The sequence below is a fragment of the Lithobates pipiens genome, unplaced genomic scaffold (genome assembly GCF_037356315.1).
Source record: "Lithobates pipiens isolate NorthernLeopardFrog02 unplaced genomic scaffold, aLitPip1_a1.2 Scaffold_30, whole genome shotgun sequence".
Classification (NCBI taxonomy): Eukaryota; Metazoa; Chordata; class Amphibia; order Anura; family Ranidae; genus Lithobates; species Lithobates pipiens.
This window is the reverse complement of record NW_027507791.1, coordinates 139413000-139433748: the sequence shown is the minus strand read 5'-3', so window position 1 is coordinate 139433748 and position 20749 is coordinate 139413000. Positions and strand designations below refer to the sequence as shown.

Sequence of the window (20749 nt, the reverse complement as noted above, 5' to 3'; positions counted from 1 at the left end):
TAAGGCTGCTATCACTTGTCTATATAATTTAACTTCAACTACATCAATAAAATCTTTTATAGATCTATGTGAATTATATAAGCTTCCACAATCAGAAATATTCAGATATCTCCAAATCAAAATTTTTTATACTCCTCTTCTCAATTTAAATGTAAACTTACATAATATTTCTCAATATGAAAGATTTTGTCTCAAGGAACCACACGCTTAAGGTCGTATTACATCATTGTATACACAATTGATATCTAATTCTAATACTGTTATACCTAAATATGTGGCCAAGTGGGAAAAAGATATGGATTGTACGATCGATTCTAAGTCTTGGTCCAACATATGGTCTTTCACAAAATCTTCCTCTATAAATATATTGGCGTCTGAATCATCATTTATAAAGTTCTCACACGCTGGTATTTGGTTCCTGCGAGAATCACCAAATTCTCAACAGACAACACTGGCCTCTGCTTTCGTGGCTGTCCAGAAAAGGGTACCTATATACATACCTGGTGGCATTGCTCAATTGTACAATCATAATGGAAAAAGATCTTTCTGATAATTACAAAATTTTTTGATCGTCCAATTTTTCCAGACCCAATTATAGCTCTCCTTAATTTAAAACCAGCCTTTCTGAATCAGAAACAATTCAAATTAGTTCTTACACTCCTGATAGCCGCAAAGCAGACTATAGCCAATGCGTGGAAAACAGATGTGGTGAATATTGCTGAAACCAAACGTAGAATGAATCAATCTTTGATCCATGCTAAAATGGATGCTATAGATAAAAACCAGATGACACAGTTTGATGATATATGAAAACCCTGGATTAAATATTATACGTCAGATAATATTGACAACTGAGTTTTATTGTGATGGTGATTAAGATTTTTTATAGAATTACAACATTAGCTGATATATAAAACCTCCTACGGAGAATTATTCCCTCCCCTTCCCCTCCTATATACCTTATACTATATAATAATTACTATAAACATACTTTAGAAGTTATGGTCAAAACTTTAAAATCATATATTTTCTTTTAGACATATTTATATTTTCTTGGGATTAAAATGTTTAAAACTCAGTTAGAATGTTTTCAAATTCTAAAATATATAAGGCCATTTATTGTTATTCCCACGAGAATATCTTGAAATTCTTCTTTGCTTTGTATCATCCGTACTTCAATATGTCTACTTTTTATTTCTGGTATCGCACAATTTGTTTTATATTCTGTACATGTAATTTATTTTAACATAAAATAAAAACTTTTGAATGAGAAAAAATTGATCACAACTGATGTACTGGTGGCCTATCTCGTTTCCTGTGACCCCAACAAGCCAGGAAAAGTACAAATACCCCCCAAACGACCTCTTTTTTGAAAGTAGACATGCCAAGGTATTTAGTAAGATGCATGGTTGAGGTTTTTGATGTTGTATTTTTTTCCCACAATTCTTTGCAAAATTAAAAAAAAAAATTTCCCCACAAAATTGTCATTGTAATTGTGGTTATTTCTCTCACATGGCATGTGTATACCACAAATGATGCCCCAAAATACATTCTGCTATTCCTCCTAGGTATGGCGATACCACATGTGTGGGACTTTTTCACAGCCTAGCCACATAGAGAGGCCCAACATGCAGGGAGCACCATCTAACTTCTTGACCACCTGTTACACATTTGAAGGCCCTGGAGCACCAGGACAATGGAAACACCCACAAAATGACCCCATTTTGGAAAGCTAACACCCCAACCTATAATCTATGAGGCATAATGAGTCTTTTGAATGGTTTATTTTTTTCCAGAAGTTTTTAGAAATGTGGAAAAAAAAATGAAAACACTTTTTTTTACACAAAGTTGTATATACTGATATGTGGCACTGATGACACGTGACACTGGCAGATGGCACTGATATGTGGCACTGATGTGGCACTGATGACACATGGCACTGATGTGGCACTGATGAAATGTCGCACTGATGTGGCAGATGACATTGACGACAGATGGCACTGATGATAGATGGCACTGATAGATGGCCCTGTGACACTAACAGTGATGAGCACTGTGGCACCAATGGCACTGATGTGGCACTGTATGGGCACTATTTGGGCTCTGATTTGTGTTTTCACTGTAAACTGTAAAATGTTGGCACTCAGATCTGCAGCACAGCTCTCCCTCCTCACACACAGTCTCTGTGTGTGAGGAGGGAGAGCTGGCAATGAGAGATGATCTCATAGGTTTACCTATGAGATCGTCTCTCATTGGACACTCAGATCCAGTGCTAAATGGCCATTTAGCACGATCTGTGATTGGCTGTGTCCAAGGGACATGGCCAACACCGAATTTCCCCGATGCGTGCCCACGGCAGTGCGCAGAGGGGGAAGTAAACAGGAGAACATCCAGGGACGCCCTCCCGGCAATTGGGCAACTTACTGTAGCCGTCTTTCGGCTATAGCGTGGACACCTAGTGGTTAAAGTTCGTGAATAGTCCTCACATGCAGATTTTTTTTGTTTTTTTTACGATGCAAAAAATAATTTAAAATTGCCTTTTGTTTGACATATGCCAATAAAAAATGTTTTCATCTCAAAACAATTGTCCTTGAATTTTGTGGGGAGAGGACAAGAGTGGGGGAGAGAAGGACGAACAAAGAATACACTAAAAGATTCAAATATAGTTTTTTTTTTAATTCAACAAAATATTTAAGTGTTACATTCACTTGTAAATGTTTTAAATAATTATAATATGTATTACATCATCACACCGTAAACATAGAAATGGCATCAGATGTGTATATATATTCAATCTTATTAACAATTAAAAATTACAATTTACAACTCACACCCCTTCACACAACTGTTAAAGGTGTGTATAATCAGGGGCCCAATGAGAACTGTGGCCTTGAACTGGTGAATAATGCCGCTGTGGTTGAGAATAATGCATGGGTTGGGGAAGTATTGGCTGTTGTTCCTCAGTCAACCTTGTCTTCATGGTCAGTTCTCCTCTGAGCCCCTTCGAAACCACTTCCAATACAAGTATCTCTGTCATTTTCCTGTGCTTGCTGGCAGTCATGACTCCAAGACCATCTGAATCATCTGCCTTGCTCTGCAGTGCACATGCAGCCTTGTTCAGGAATGAAGACGTAGCAGCCTCAATATACTTTCTTTTGCTCCTACAGGGGGTTGTACTGACAGGCCTTGACATTATAATACCCTTGGTTTCTTGATCCTGCAGTTGAAATAAATAATAAATGGTACATTAATAGTATTGACATACAGTAAGTTTTATTTACATTGCCCTATTATGGAGGAGTTCTGTCGGTGGCAAAAAATTAAGATCGGACCAGCTGTCGGGTGCATTCACTGCCATTCCATGTAATGGAACCTTGTAATGGGGGACATGTTGCCTGTCTTGGGGGGATTGAACAAAGAGAAAGTCAAACATTTTCACCCTTCCCTGTGAATTCTGTCTTACCTCCCAAATTCAACAACTCTGAAACGGTGAATAATGGAGTGTAAAATCTGATACAGATCACCGGTGACATGCTGAGCTCTCAGCTTCTTATACTGGCCATTTCAGGGTCAGTAAATCACAGCTTCTCTGTGTGTAGAGATAATCAGCAGAGAAAATGTTCTCCCCTGATCATCACTGCTATTCACAGTTTCATAAATTGACACAACAGATAAGTCTGACGAGGGAGGAAGGAGGAGTGGGGACAAACAACCGAGGGATGGCGCTGCCTTCTCCCGGAAGTGGGTGAATGAATGCGTCCTGCAGTGGGGGCAGCGTGTGCTTTGTTTGCAGGTAAGTGGCACATAATGTGCTAGTATGCTTTGCATACTAGCACATTATGCTTTTACTTTCTTTATATCAAGTAAAGCATTATTTTATTTTTCAAATATAGATTTTATTAAGTTTTCCATCAAGGGAATACAGAAAGGGTACCAGGGCCGTCTTTAATATTGATTGGGCCCTGGGCAAACATTTTCTTGCCCCCCCCCCCCCCCCAGGTAATTTCACTCTCCACCTGCTCTGAGACATACAATAAATAGCAACTGTACTTAAAATCAGTTTAAAATCAGATCAGGCAGCAATTGTGATTGGTTGCCAGCAGTTACAGCATATCATTACTGCTTACTGACTGGCTGCTAGAGGTTACAGCACACATTGCGGCTCACTGATTAGTTGCTAGAGGTTACAGCACATCATCTCCTCACTGCAGGGGAGCATGATATACATATGAATGGGCCTTTATTTACATATCAATGCCACCGGCCGCAGCTATTTACTTAGTATTGCAGCATGAATGCCGGTTATTTACATGTAAAGACAGGGTGTGCAGGTGAGTTATCTGTACACAACAATAGGGCAGAGCTGGGCAGCATCAGGACCATCACTTCACACTGAGATATTGGGACACAGCAAGGGACTAAAACTTCAAGGGACAAGGGAATTTAAACCTGGATAGTTGGCAAGTATGAGGCAGCTGTTTTGGGCCCCACAATAATGACAGGGCCCAGGGCACCTGCCCCTTTTTCCCTGCCTTAAAGACGGCCCTGAAGGGTACAGAACAACTGTGGTCAAAATAGACAATAAACAATAAAACATACATGTAAGCTTTCTAGCAAGAGCCCCATTTCTATATGCAACGTATAAATAAACTGTCACAACAGGCAGGTAAAGTAATATGTTGCTCATACAATTTGACAATAAACTATGCTGATCTTGTATGCTAGCATATGTGATATCGTCTTAATCATTAAAATGCATGTTTAGTCGGAGTGTCCGTGTCTCGGTGAAATACACGGCATCCAAGTATCTGGATATATAGATAGATATAGAACCAATGGTTGAGAAGGTGAAAGATGAAGAAGGCAGAGAAGGGGGGGGGAGGGTATTTTCCAGCACGGTGGTGATGGATATAGCTGCACTGTCACTTTTCATGTGGCCAGTATCGGGATGTCTTTTAAGAATTTAATAAGGCTTGCCCTTCATCAGAATTATTTTACAAGTTCCACAGCTTCCAGACTTTAGAGTGTTTTTCTTGTTTGTTTTGTGTTGTGAGCACCAGATCCTCTAGTTTCTTCATTTCCTCTACTTTACACAATCCATGGAAAGGAGGTGTGTTTTGTTTTCAGGTAGCTGGAATTCAAGATTTTGCAGCATTGAGAAAATGTGGCACAATGTATTTATTGTACGATTGTGCCGGGATTGTGGTGGTGTGCAGCAGGAAGAACGCTGGAGCTTTTTGAATTGTGTGGTCTGGGAATTTTTGTACAACCGTTTCTATTGTTGTCAAAAAGTGTAGTAGTAGTGGGCATGACCAAAAGATATGGAGGAGTGTTTCTTTATCTGTTTGACACCGCCAACATTTATCTGTCATAGTGCGGAAAAGTTTTTGTAGTAACTGACGTGTATAGTACCGCCGTGTTAGAATCTTATAGTTCGTTTCTTGTATTCTTGTGCAGATGGAAGATTTTAGAGAGAATCATAGGATGTTTTGTGTTTGCATGTTAGTGAAAGTCTCTTAGGTCTTTTTCCCATTTTTGTAAGAACACCAGGCCTGATTGTTCTGCTGGGTTGTCTATACAATAGTCCTCAAATGTCGTCAAATCACGTTTAAATTGTACTGGGTCTGGTATTAAGTGGATGAAGTGATGTAGTCGTATAGCTTTCCAGAATGAAAGTTGGAAGCTACCAGTGTCACTTGTCAGTGATTGGATCGATGTCCATCAATCTCTGTCAACGTATTATAGCTCACGGCCCTTACCTACTGTCAAAAGCTTCTCATATTCCGATCGATTCAATCCAGGCGTGACGCTGGGTTGCCAAGAATTGGGAGTAGTGGGGAATTTCTTGATGTCAGGGCGGTTGTGTTCATCATAATCGAGCTCGCGTGCAACGTGGCACCTTTAATGGGGTGTGCCGTCATGTCCGGAGGGAGTTGGTTGTAGCACCATATCGCCCACTTTAGTGGAATCTGTACCTGGTTTACTTCTATCTGCGTCCACAGTTTGGTTTGTACATGTCTGTTCCAGTAGTCAATGATTCTCCCCAAGTATACTGCTAGATAATACTTTTTTATGTCTGGAAGGGCCAGTCCTCCATGTTGTTTTGGGAGTGTCAAGTATTGTGTGCGAAGTTGTAGTTTCTTATGCGACCATATAAATTTGGTAAAGAGGGAGTATATTTGTCTGAAGTATAGAGATGGGATCTTGATTGGCAGTGCTTGGAACAGAAAGAAATTTCAGGAGTATGCACATTTTGATGAGATTGCATCTGACAAACCAGAGTGGAGCCCCTTGTTCCATTCTTTGAGCAGCCCTCTGGCTTTTTTTCAGCATTGGAGGGAAGTTGAGTTCAAATGTGCGTGTCAAGTCACCTGGGATACACATCCCCAGGTAGTTGAGATGGCTGCCTGACCATTTGAATTTAAATTTAGTTTTCAGAGGAGACAGGTCGCCCGGTGTCATGTTGATGCCCATAGCCGCGGACTTGTTAAAGTTAATTTTAGATATGTTCCCATATCTTTTAAATTCTTTAATTAGGTTTGGAAGGGGTACAACAGGGTTGGTAAGGGAGATCATCTACATATGCAGAAATCTTGTATTGGCCCCGATCTAAAGTGATACCCATTATATCTGGATTCTGTCGTATTGTGCAAAGAAATGGCTCTAGTACTAGGGCGAAGAGAAGGGGTGACAACGGACAGCCTTGTCTGGTACCATTTGAGATGTTGAAGGGTTCAGAGAGGGCTCCATTGGCTTTAACCTGGGCAATTAGTATAGAGTAAATATTAGAAATCCATTGTATCATCTTAACACCTAATCAGATGTGTCTGAGGACGGAGATCATAAATTCCCAACTAACCGGCCAAAGGCTTTCTAGACATCTGTGCTGAGGAAAACACAAGGTGTTTTGGTCACTGAGGTCCTATGTATTAGGTTAAGTACCTTGGTGGTGTTGTTTCTAGCTTCTCTTGTGAGGACGAAACCCACTTGGTCTAGATGTATGAGGTTTGTCATGGGCTGAGATAGTCTATTGGCATTTTAGTAAAGAGTTTCAGATCTATATTTAGGAGGGATATAGGTCTGTAGCTGCCGCAAGCGGCCAGATCCTTACCTTCTTTAGGAATGAGGGAAATGTGGGCCCTTAAGGTATCTCTTTGTAAGCATCCTCCTTCTGTAAGATTGTTAAATAATTTGATAATGTGTGGGCCTAGTACTGGTAAGAGGGTTTGATAGTATTGTAGGGTAAATCCGTCTGGGCCTGGTGCTTTAGCCAGTTTCATTACTTTGATGGCTTACTGCAGTTCCATCAACATGATGGGTTCCTCCAGAGCTGCCCCTGTCTCCTCTGAAAGTTTAGGAATGTCTGATAGGGTAAGATAGTCTCTTATGTCAGTGTCATTGCTATGCTGTTTCGGGAGGTTGTCTAAGGAGGAATAATATTCCTGAAACTCGCGTGCAATTTGGGTGGGCATTACTTTCTTGTGTCCCGATGGTGAGATAATTTGGGGTAAGTATGCTTGTAGTCTCTGCTGTTTAACTGCTTTGGCTAACAGTTTCCCACACTTGTTACCTGATTTATAGGAGAGTTTCCTACAGAATTGTAGTGCTGCTTTGGCTTTTTACTGTAATATATCTACCGTTTGTCTTCTAATAGTCAGGAGTTCTGTTTCTAATGAGGATATCGGGTTACTTATGTGTTTTGATTCGAAATCCCGTATATTTTCTAAGAGCACTAGGAGCTGTATTTCCCATTCCCGTTTGATATGTGCTCCGTGTTTGATCAAGACCCCCCTTATTACGGACTTGTGAGCTTCCCACAGTATTCCTGGGTCACAGTCAGCAATGTCATTGGTTTGAAAGTATTGTTTCAGTTCATTCGTAACATCTGTCAACACAATGGGAGTCTGTAGTAGGCTTTCGTTCAGCCTCCAGATCCTTGTTCGAGATGTCGAGGTCTGTGAGAGGGAGTAGCGCATGGTAATGGGTGCATGGTCTGACCAAGTGATATTCCCTATCACAGGGTCATGTGCTGCCTCCAATTGCCAATGTGGTATCAGGAAGCAATCGATACACGAGTATGTTTTGTGGGGGGACAAGGAGAACGTGTAGTCCCTGTCTCTTGAGTGGTGTAGTCTCCATATGTCTATCAGTTGGGCATTATGTAGATCTCGTGAGATGCGTTTATGTACATTGGATCACAAGTAGGAGGTACCGGAGGATGTGTCTACTGTTGGGGTTAGGCGTACATTAAAATCACCTCCTAAAATCAGATGGCCTTCAGTGAAGTCCATCAAGAAGGATAGTGTATTGTGTATAAAGGTATCTTGTCTATTGTTTGGTGCATAGACAGTGGCTAGTGTTACCAGAACGTCTCCTATTAGTCCTTTAATGAACACATACTGACCCTCAGGGTCTATTCTAGAGTCTAGAAATGAGAGAACGAGGTTAGCTTGGGAGAGAGTAAAGCGGACAATAAGTATTAGAAATTGTCCTGTCAACTACTGATTTTTAAGAACCAACCTTATGCAATATTTTGCAATAAAGCACACTCCAAATTTCTTCAGATGCGGTGCTTCGACCTAGTGGGGAGGAGGTTAGACTACGACCAGGGGGAATACTTCCAGTCTCTTCCAAACCCCCCGACCCTAGGGTATCACTTGAGCATGTACTCATAAAAAGTAAAAACAAAGAGAAAAGGAAGACCAAGAACATAGAGGGCAAACAAACCAATAAATAACTGTAAATTCACATTCTCATGTGGAACTGTATTCGACCCTGGATCCATAGTTGCATAGTTAGTAAGGTTGAATAAAGCCACCAGTCCAATTGTCCCTATCCCTGTACATTGCACACTTACATTGGTCCCTACACTCAAGGAGCCCACAATCCAAGGTCCCCATTCATATACTAGGGCCAATTTTGGACAGAAGCCAATTAACCTACCAGCATGACTTTGGAAAGTGGGATGAAACTGGAGTACCCAGAGGAAACCCACAGAGGCACAGGGAGAACATGCAAACTCCAGGCAGGTAGAGTCGTGGTTGGGATTTGAACCAGCGGCCCTTTTTACTGCGAGGTGAGAGAGCTAACCACTACACCACTGGATCCGGACCAATCAACTAGATAGACTAGATAGACTAGATAGACTAGATAGACTAGATAGACTAGATAGACTAGATAGACTAGATCTAGTGTCATGTACCTTAAAACATTAAGTGAAACAGCATGTATAAAATCTGGAAAGTGACCCCTTGACCTCTGTCTAGTCTATATGACCTAGTTGGTGTCTCTTCCAATCCCCTATTAGTCTCTTTTGGTAGGTTATTGTGGTATGGGTAGTTTTGAGTCATGTGTATGACCAGTGCGGTGGTGGTCCTGCGTGAGAAAGGAACCCCGTCCGGCACTGTATACCTCAACTTATGGCCTTTTACATTGGAAGGGGAGAAGCATAGGATAAATGTGTCCATCTATAGCCCCTAGGTTCAAGCTCACCCCTCTGTGGAGTTGGCCTTCCCTTCCTCACCCTGCTTGTTATGACCTTTGAGAAATGCAGTCGGTGCCCAATGCTCACTATAATAACCTAAAAGTACACCCCTTCCAGAAATAGCGTCTCCATCATGTCAGAGTATCCCTAGGTTGGCGCACCATGGGGGGGGGGGGGGGGGAAGGGGCTCATTGACCCTTAAAAGACATTATATGGATGAAGATTTATATTAACTGCTACCCGCCTCTAACGAACCCTGATGGGCAAGCGAGGGGGGGGGGGGCAGCCAGTGTATAGGGGGAAAAAATTAAGGCCTTAAAACCTCCTTGCGAATTATATCTGATGGCCCAGTTTGCCCCATCCTTCCCCCATGGCCATATTCTGCAAGAGTGTATCAACAACCTGTATGAAAGGAATAAGCATTAGATGAAGGAGTGTCAATGAGCCCTCATCCTCCTATGAGGAGTACTCAACATCACCACATACAATCAGAAGCACTAATAATGGTGTTGTCGCCCCCTTCCTCAGCTTGTTGTGTCTGCTAGCCACTATCTCCCCATGGGGTGTTCCTTTCATAGGCCCCTTTGGCTCCTGGGTGTATCAGTCAATACCTTGACATGGTACAGTGAAAGTTTTTGTTCAAGAGTTCCAGTGTGGGCTGCTTAGATTTCGTATGTGAGAGGGAGATTGTCCTCTTTGTGATAACCCCAGGTGATGGTTCCCAGTATCCATTTCACCCAGTAAAATACAGGGGGTGTGTTTAAAATCAATTACCCAGTCTTCTTTCTCCACTCCCCAATAATCAGTCACCTCCCCTAATCCACCCACAGTCCACGACCCTTCGCAGGTGCACCACCAATGGCTCTAGTGTCAGTTAAGCGGTCGGGATTGTAGATTGTAGTTTTATCTGGGGAGGACTTCCATCCGGCATAACTACTTCAAATCAGAGGGGGTTGTCAATTGTTTCCATCAGGGAGGTATATTGAAAGGGATAACAGGAACAAGGCACTATGTGCAGTGGTTGTGTGTTTATGATCTCACCGCTGTGGCTGCAGCTACTAGGTTTCCCTGGTTTCTTCCAGGGATGTGATGCAGGATCTATGTCTGGTCCTCCGCGGCCGTGGAGAGCAGGTTCTCCTCTGACTTGAGCCACCTGAGCGGGTGGAGAAACTTGGAAGAGCTTGCAGCCAATCTGGAACATCAATTAGATCTGTGCCAGAAAAGGCAAATAGTGCAGGGAGTTCTGACGGTGAGCTTAGGGTGAAAAAGTGGGAAAGTTTCTTGATAGTCACCGCTATGGGGAAGCACCATCTGTAGGTAATGCCAGCGTGTTAGGAGATTTCCAGTAAGGGATTCAGCATTGCCCTCCATTGTAGGAAGGCCAGTGAGAGATCCAGCAGGATTTGTATGATAGCGCCATCAAACTCAGTGTCTCTTACCTCCCTTGCTTTCCGTAAAATAATTTCTTTATGTGTGTGTATTGATGGACCCTGCAGATCACATCTCTTGGGCAATTCGGATCTGCAGATCGAGGTCCCACGGCTCTGTGGATCCTATCAAAAGACACATTCAGCGGGAGTGTGTCACTAGCAATGTTCCTGAATATGGCTAGTGTGGTTGCTGCTAGTGCTAGGTCCTCCATCCCAGTGGCTGCGGGCAAGCCCCGGAGTCGCAAGTTCTTGCTCCTGCTGCGGTTCTCCATTTCTTCCAGGCGCAATTGCTGAGTGAGCATGGATGTCGCTTGTGCAGCCTGTGCATCCTCTACTCGCTGCATTCTCTGTTCTAGTGCCATCACTGTGGCTTCTCCTACTCCTATCCTCTCTGTTAAGCGGTGATGTCTGTGTGGACTACTGCAATGTCTTTGCGGTGGGCAGTTTCTAGCCTGTTTGCCAGGGATTCAAAGTCGGCTCTTGTAGGCAGAGCCTGTAGCAGTGCCCTCAGCTCTGCATCAGCCCTTAGAGTCAGTGGTATGAGATGCGATTAAGGTGAGTCCTGGAAGTCAGGGCGGAACACCGCAGGTATACCAAGGTCTCCCTCCATGGTGTGCGAGGCTATGGGGGATCTCTGGGAGCTGTGCTGCAGAGAACTCACATGCTTGCTGTGCCTCGTTGTGCCCGCCACCTTAGGAACCGGGGAAGGCTCCTGCAAGCTGGGAAAGTAACGGTGGAAAACCATTGCTTGTGGTCTGGAAAATGTTTTTCTTTTCTGTTTTCCTCTCCGCTTCCCAGCTGAGTACATGCCGTGCTTCCTGTTGGGTATATCTGAAATTAGGGCTGGAAAGGCCAGGACAGACCAGGATCACCACAAAAGCATGTCCTTACTCGGCCATGTCCAGACCACGCCCCGTTGTAAAACATTATTTTCATATGTAAAATTGGACATTATACACTAACTTGTGATCTCAGGATATCCTCAATATTGTCCTGAGCCTCATCTTGTGACCGGGGCACTGGTGATGTTTCTGGAAGGGTGCATAGTGATGCTCTTGCATCCACCTGCTCTGTGAGAATGTGTAGACTATCGTAATACCAGAGACGTGGAACATAGATGTCATCTGTTCCTGCACCAGACTTCTGGGATTAGCGAATCTTGTTCAGTTCTTTTTTAAAGACAGTCCGTAAATTAGCTATTTTATTTCTCACATATTCTAGGGTTGGATTATGGCACCCCATTTTACAAAGTTTAAGAAGTTTGGTCTGGGCCTCATGCTGCTTATCTCTGTTAGAATATTGTTTGGAAGTTACTTTCCATAAACAGGGCATCTGCCTGTACATATTAATAAACTGGGGTAGAAAGTCTGGTGAGGTAAATTTGTCTGGTATGATTCCTGCAAAATAAACTGAATTAGCTCAGATCAATATCTTCCTTATCTATCAATCTAATTAAAAAAATATATTTTTGACTAAAATTTACCTTAGTTCGGGCAGTCTATCGTTCGTACCGGCTGTCTTCCCTGCACGAACGCTGGTCTTTCGTGCACTGGGCATGCGTCAATCGGCCCAGCCATCTCTTATGACATCACTACAGTGCGAATGTATGATGTAGGTAATGTTTCTTCGTAGGCTACGTGCACAAAATGTGGGTTGTAACAACCATATTGTCTGGTTGTAATAAAACTTGTTTTTGAGGTTTTTTTGTTTAATGCATCTTGGTATATGTGTAATTAATGAATTAACCACTTGCTTACTGGGCACCTAAACCCCCCTCCTGCCTAGACCACTGTACCCAAATAAATTTTTTATCATTTGCTGACAAATAGAGCTTTGTTTTGGTGGTATTTGATCACCTCTGGGTTTGTCTTTTAATTAAAAAAGACCACTTTTTTTTAAAGAAAATACCATACCGTTTTATATTTTTTTAATAAATTTTGCAAACAGGTAATTTCTCTCCTTCATTGATGTACGCCGATGAGGCTGCACTGATGGGCACCCTCAGGCATAGGCTCCATTGATGGGCACTGATAAGGTGGCATTGTGTGGGCACTGAAAGGAAGTATTGATGGGCACAGTTGAGGCGGCTTCGCTGCCAACATGATACAATATTACATAAAATACGTTTTTTATTCATATAGTAACACTTTGTAATATACACGCTAAATAGGTAAGCATACAATTGTCGAAGATTAATATAATAGAAATACCGTCAACATCAAACAGATTTTTGGCTAAAGAATATCTTACATGTCATTCTGCCATGACACTGCCCCCTGACCCACAAAATAATTCAGATAATCCAGCTCATATTGACAGGCACTTTGGATGAGGATGAGGCCTACCCCACCTGAGTTTAAGATGTGACTAATGGAAGTAAATAATGGTTTAAAATACAAAAAATGATTTATCTACATAGAGGTTGTCCTTCCAAATATGGTAAAATTTGGGACAAGTGCAGTGGCGTAACTAGAACCTTCAGGGCCCCGATGCAGGAAACCATGGCGGGCCCCCCGACCTCCGGACAGGGCTCTTTTCTCCGAGCCCGATGGTGGAACACCAGGGCCCAGTCCCAAGTGGGTGGCCGCATATAAAGGAACCGATTTAAAAAACATCAATTACAGCCACTGTGCCCATCAAACGCCACCACTGTACCATCTAATGCCACCACTGTACCATCAAATGTCACTACTGTGCCCATCAAGGTCTGCCGCTGTGCCCATCAAATGCCACCGCTGTGCCCAAATGCCGCCAGTGTACCCATCAAATGCTGCCACTGTGCCCATCAAATGCTGCTACTGTGCACATCAAATGCTGTTGGTGTGCCCATCAAATGCTGCCACTGTGAATCCCCACCGCCTGCTCACTGTCTGCCCGCCACTTACCCTGTCTTGGTGGGTCAGCGGGTAACGACCACGAGCGGGGTCCTCCATGCAGCTACTGCCATCCTCATCTCCCGTCCTCTCCTGATGGGCGTCCAATAGCTGTGTCTATCATTTTAACCAATCGGGTGATGGGTAAAAGACCCGCACACCTGATTGGTGGAGAGGCGACTCAGTGTTAGGAAAGTGAATATTAATTCACTTTTCTAACACACCTGGGTAGACTGTGAGCGTCAAGCATGGCGCTCACAGTTCACCTATTTTGAAGCCTATTATAGCCCATGGCTCTAATCAGGTGCTGCAAAAACACCTCCCGCCGCTGTAATTCAGGCACCCGGCACCCCAAAAGGAACCAGGCACCTAAATATGGGGGTGGCAGCGGTGGCCATGGATAGATTCATGCTATGCTATGCATGAATCTATCCATTGGTCATAGAGGGGGTGGAACCTGTGCACCCTTTTGGATGCACCGCCACTGATAAACACATGCACACACACATGCATACATACACATATGAACACACACACACAAAGATGCTCTGACACAAACACACACACACACATATAAGCATGCTCACACACGCACATACAAGCATGCTCACACACATACAAGCATGCTCACACGCACACATACAAGCATGCTCACACACACGCACAAGCATGCTCACACACATACATTAATGCTCTCACACACACAAGCATGCTCACACACATACAAGCATGCTCACACACACACACATACATTAATGCTCACACACACACACATACATGCATGCTCACACACATACAAGCATGCACACACACACGCACACACATACATGCATGCTCACACACACACATACAAGCATGCTCACGCACATACAAGCATGCTCACACACACGCACACACATACATGCATGCTCACACACACACATACATGCATGCTCACACACACAGACATACATGCATGCTCACACACACACACACACACACAAGCATGCTCACACACACGCACATAGAAGCATGCTCACACACACACATGCAAGCATGCTCACACACACACGCACATACAAGCATGCTCACGCACACACAAGCATGCTCACACACACACACATACAAGCATGCTCACACATGCACATACAAGCATGCTCACACACATACAAGCATGCTCACACGCACACACACAAGCATGCTCACAGGCACACACACAAGCATGCTCACACACACACAAACAAGCATGCTCTCACACACACACACACAGACACATTGCTTGTCATGGTTATGCAATAGAGTTCGTCTGCTTACCTGTCTCCATGTGTTCATTTCTAGAGACCAGCCGAGCCTCACCTGACTGCTTTTATAATCCATCCTCTGGCATGGCTCCACCCTAGCTCCTATCAGACTACTCTATATTAACCTGTGCACTGCTAGCCAATCCTACTGATCAGCCTTTGTGTGTTAGCTTCCTGTTACCTGCTGTGTGCTATTCTACTGTTCTTACCGACTTTGGCGTGTCCTGACTATCCCTGTTTGCCTGTGATCCTGACCTTTTGACGTGTCCCCGACTATTCTTGTCTGCTTGTGGCCCCGACCTTGGCTTTGTCCCTCACCATCCCTATCCTCCTGTTACCTACTGTGGGTGTGAGCTGGGGGACCCTGGGGGTCGCGACCTGGAGCCAGTTGCAGCCAAGTCCATCCTCACCACTCGAGGCTCTGGTGAACACCTGCTGGCTCTTAGACTCCGCGCCCCAGGGAATCTTACGCTCTAACCTCGGTGGGATCCATCTTGGTGTTCTGGCGGCCCTGCCTTCCTATCACCTTGACCCCTGTCCGCAGCAGTCAGCTGTAGGGTCCACAACCTTGCGGTGCACTCCTAAGCCCTACGGTGTGCATCTGTCACCTGGGCTCTAGGTGACCTGACATTGCTTTTGTCAGAGTGCGCCCTGCCTATTTTGTCAAAAGTGGACTGTGTATCAAGTTTGAAAGAATTTCAGAATATATAAGCGCTATTAGTGTTTAAATATTTATTTTGGACACAATTTTGTTACACGTACATTACATCACTACGCTCCATCGTTGTTAAGCAAACAGGGCAATCGTTTGTCGTCGTACAAGCTTTTTTGGGAGTAGCACAATCTGTCATCCGATATTCGGATCATGTGTACGGGCCATACGAGACCGCTGAGGCAGAGAACAGATGCTCCAAGGGAGCACACAGCCTCCAGCCCTAACCTCCAGTTACAGCTCTGCCTACAGATCGCCACTAAAGCCCTGCCTATGGAACCCAGAGAAGGTGGAGAAAACTTGGTTGGGTAAATGTAGGAGGAAGGTGAACACCCTGGAGACTGGTAGATATTTTTTTTTTATGACTATAAATTGCAGTTTGTATATCCCTCTATATACTACTGAAAAAATCTGTGCACATTCCTGAGCCTTCCATTCACTCATCATCCCAACTGAGGTATTACTCTGCTTTAATTGGGGGGGGGGTGTTGCTCTTATATAGGTACTGGGATTTTGAAGGGACTTGGCCCTGGCGGTGCATAGTAGGCTGTTTGCTGAGTGGTAAGGGGACAGAGAACAGGACTGTGTCATTTTGTAGAAAAATCTGACTGCTAAGGAAGACTTTTAGTGCATTCTCACATAAGGGGAACACCTGGTTGTAGCATATATTGCTGCATTTTTCTCAAAAACCTCTACCCTCCCATTGAGTGTCCTTTGAAATATAGCCTTTAAGTATTTACCCACTTACTATCTCATTTAGCAAAAATGAGAGGCAAACAAATAAAGCTGGTGCAGGCAAAGCAACTCAATCTGCTCTGAGCCCAGGAGGTATTCAGCGCTATATATCAGCAGAAACAAGCTTATCTGAAGATGACTTCATTAGCCCCAGGCAAGGGGCCCCAGCATGGTTGGGGGCTGGTAGGCAAAAAATGTTAGAGGAGGAAGTTAAGGCGGGAAAGTCTAATGATCTGACATCAACCCGGCCAAGAAGTACTGGGGGCAATCTTCAAGGAGGTCCTAAAGTGCAAATCTAAATTTCCCTTCATATGGTATAGAGAGGAACTGGGATATCTAGGAGTAATGCCGCGTACACACGACGGGACTTTCTGGCAGACTAGGTCTGACAGTTTTCCCGATGGACTTTCAGCGAAGCTCCGACGGACTTTCCCACACACGAACGGACTAAGTTAATTCGAAAGTCCATTCATTTTGAACATGATGACGTAAGACGGGCCTAAAAAAGGAAGTTCAATAGCCAGTAGCCAATAGCTTCCCTTGCGTCGTATTTGGTCTGTCGGACCAGCATACAGATGAATGGTTTTCCCGATAGGAATTGAGTCAGTCGGACAGATTTGAAACATGTTCTATTTCTAGGTCCATCGGATTTTTAAAACGAAAAATGATCGGATTAGCCCACACACAATTGGATTGTCCGACGGACTGATTCTGTCGGACCTAGTCTGCCGGTCGGACCGATCGTGTGTACGTGGCATAAAGCTAACTGCATCTACCCCAGACGACGTGAATTTTTCACGAAACGCGTTGGGTGGCGTGACACGCTGACTTGCCTCATGTGAACTGGTACCAGAAGGGATATCGATTGGTGTTCGCGATCGGCCGACGCTTGCCCAGTTTGATGATATGCCCGATGTTCTTTCATGTTTGTAAGTGCATCTCTTGTTTTATATTTTTGTTTTAATAAATGATTTTACACTATTTGGAGCATCTTTTCCTCCCTATGGTGAACCTTCCTTGATCCTACACATCTGAGTCATGCTTCAAACAGCGTTTTCCCCTGCTGGATGGTTTATGACTGGCGTATCTCCTAACCTGCCCTACGTAAAAGTGTTCCATTTGGAGGGTTCAAGTTTGATCCATCTTCAGACCCATTTTGTGATTAAGCGCTCCTACCGGGACGTCTGGTAAGGGGCTATTATTACTTGTCTGGTGGAGGTGCACCTGGTTTTACTTCACGTTGATTGAAAAGTTTTACGATTGAATAGATCCCTTCTACACAGGGTGTTTCTCCAGTTGGACTTTTTATGGACTTTATGTTATCACATACATTTTCAGTACTGTTTGATTCTACTTTATATGTTTCTTGTTTTTGAATCGCTGACTTAGAATTGTACATTTTTTCCTTTTGGTTCATAACCTATGAGGGGCAATATATATGTTTACTGTATTTAGTTATAAGTAATGCCTTATGGTTTATTTAGTCATTAGTTTGGTGTGTTAGAATAATAGATCACAAGATAAACTTCTTTAAGGTAGAGTGGTTTACATCCTAATAAAAGTATTAGGGATTGCGCAGTTCTCTTCTTTTTCTTTGTTTTTATATGTATATTTCACTTTGGGTATATATTAGAATTGCTGCATCACATATTTTCGTTAAGTATACACTGTAGCGCAGATATCCTCTTCCTTTTTTTTAACTGCATCTTTACCAACTTTATATAAGGTCAATTATATTCCAATGCTCAATAAGGTTAAGGAACAACTAAACCACCTGAGACATAAACCTCTTGGTTAGGCAGAATAAATGCACTAAATATGAATATTCTGCCAAAATTAATATACATATTTCAAATGATCCCAATTAGATTACCTCAGGAATATTTTAGAAAATTAAGATCTATAATGTTAAAATATATATGGGCATATAAGCACCTTATGATTTCCTATGCAATGTTGGTAAAGGGAAAAAAGGCAATTACTATTTCATGGATAGCAGATTGGACACACAATAAGGGGAAAGTTGGCTAGATATTGAGATGCCACAAAGCAAAGTAGGCGTATCTCCTAACCTGCCCTACGTAAAAGTGTTCCATTTGGAGGGTTCAAGTTTGATCCATCTTCAGACCCATTTTGTGATTAAGCGCTCCTACCGGGACGTCTGGTAAGGGGCTATTATTACTTGTCTGGTGGAGGTGCACCTGGTTTTACTTCACGTTGATTGAAAAGTTTTACGATTGAATAGATCCCTTCTACACAGGGTGTTTCTCCAGTTGGACTTTTTATGGACTTTATGTTATCACATACATTTTCAGTACTGTTTGATTCTACTTTATATGTTTCTTGTTTTTGAATCGCTGACTTAGAATTGTACATTTTTTCCTTTTGGTTCATAACCTATGAGGGGCAATATATATGTTTACTGTATTTAGTTATAAGTAATGCCTTATGGTTTATTTAGTCATTAGTTTGGTGTGTTAGAATAATAGATCACAAGATAAACTTCTTTAAGGTAGAGTGGTTTACATCCTAATAAAAGTATTAGGGATTGCGCAGTTCTCTTCTTTTTCTTTGTTTTTATATGTATATTTCACTTTGGGTATATATTAGAATTGCTGCATCACATATTTTCGTTAAGTATACACTGTAGCGCAGATATCCTCTTCCTTTTTTTTAACTGCATCTTTACCAACTTTATATAAGGTCAATTATATTCCAATGCTCAATAAGGTTAAGGAACAACTAAACCACCTGAGACATAAACCTCTTGGTTAGGCAGAATAAATGCACTAAATATGAATATTCTGCCAAAATTAATATACATATTTCAAATGATCCCAATTAGATTACCTCAGGAATATTTTAGAAAATTAAGATCTATAATGTTAAAATATATATGGGCATATAAGCACCTTATGATTTCCTATGCAATGTTGGTAAAGGGAAAAAAGGCAATTACTATTTCATGGATAGCAGATTGGACACACAATAAGGGGAAAGTTGGCTAGATATTGAGATGCCACAAAGCAAAGTAGGCGTATCTCCTAACCTGCCCTACGTAAAAGTGTTCCATTTGGAGGGTTCAAGTTTGATCCATCTTCAGACCCATTTTGTGATTAAGCGCTCCTACCGGGACGTCTGGTAAGGGGCTATTATTACTTGTCTGGTGGAGGTGCACCTGGTTTTACTTCACGTTGATTGAAAAGTTTTACGATTGAATAGATCCCTTCTACACAGGGTGTTTCTCCAGTTGGACTTTTTATGGACTTTATGTTATCACATACATTTTCAGTACTGTTTGATTCTACTTTATATGTTTCTTGTTTTTGAATCGCTGACTTAGAATTGTACATTTTTTCCTTTTGGTTCATAACCTATGAGGGGCAATATATATGTTTACTGTATTTAGTTATAAGTAATGCCTTATGGTTTATTTAGTCATTAGTTTGGTGTGTTAGAATAATAGATCACAAGATAAACTTCTTTAAGGTAGAGTGGTTTACATCCTAATAAAAGTATTAGGGATTGCGCAGTTCTCTTCTTTTTCTTTGTTTTTATATGTATATTTCACTTTGGGTATATATTAGAATTGCTGCATCACATATTTTCGTTAAGTATACACTGTAGCGCAGATATCCTCTTCCTTTTTTTTAACTGCATCTTTACCAACTTTATATAAGGTCAATTATATTCCAATGCTCAATAAGGTTAAGGAACAACTAAACCACCTGAGACATAAACCTCTTGGTTAGGCAGAATAAATGCACTAAATATGAATATTCTGCCAAAATTAATATACATATTTCAAATGATCCCAATTAGATTACCTCAGGAATATTTTAGAAAATTAAGATCTATAATGTTAAAATATATATGGGCATATAAGCACCTTATGATTTCCTATGCAATGTTGGTAAAGGGAAAAAAGGCAATTACTATTTCATGGATAGCAGATTGGACACACAATAAGGGGAAAGTTGGCTAGATATTGAGATGCCACAAAGCAAAGTAGACTTAGTGAAGATGGTATGGATACCACGGCAACACAGAAAATTAGCTAGTAGCAAAAAAAACACGGACTAGGAACACTTTTAGGATATGGGATGGTTTGGGTAGACTATATCATCGGGAACATAATGCACCTTTATTTTCTTTACTAGACACAAATTATTTTAAACCAGGAAAAGAGGATTATGTATACTTTACTAAATGGGCAAAGAAAGAAGAAATATTGT

At 42.2% G+C, this 20749-nt stretch overlaps 1 long non-coding RNA gene across 1 annotated transcript in view; it reads right to left on the bottom strand.

The window, feature by feature from the left end:
* Nucleotides 1–2655: 2655 nt before the first annotated feature.
* The window catches only part of LOC143943263 (uncharacterized), a 133460-nt gene continuing 115366 nt past the window's right edge, over nucleotides 2656–20749 (bottom strand). Inside the window, exon 2 of the long non-coding RNA XR_013264901.1 lies at nucleotides 2656–3217. This is a non-coding gene — a long non-coding RNA (uncharacterized LOC143943263). The remainder of the gene's footprint in view (nucleotides 3218–20749) is intronic.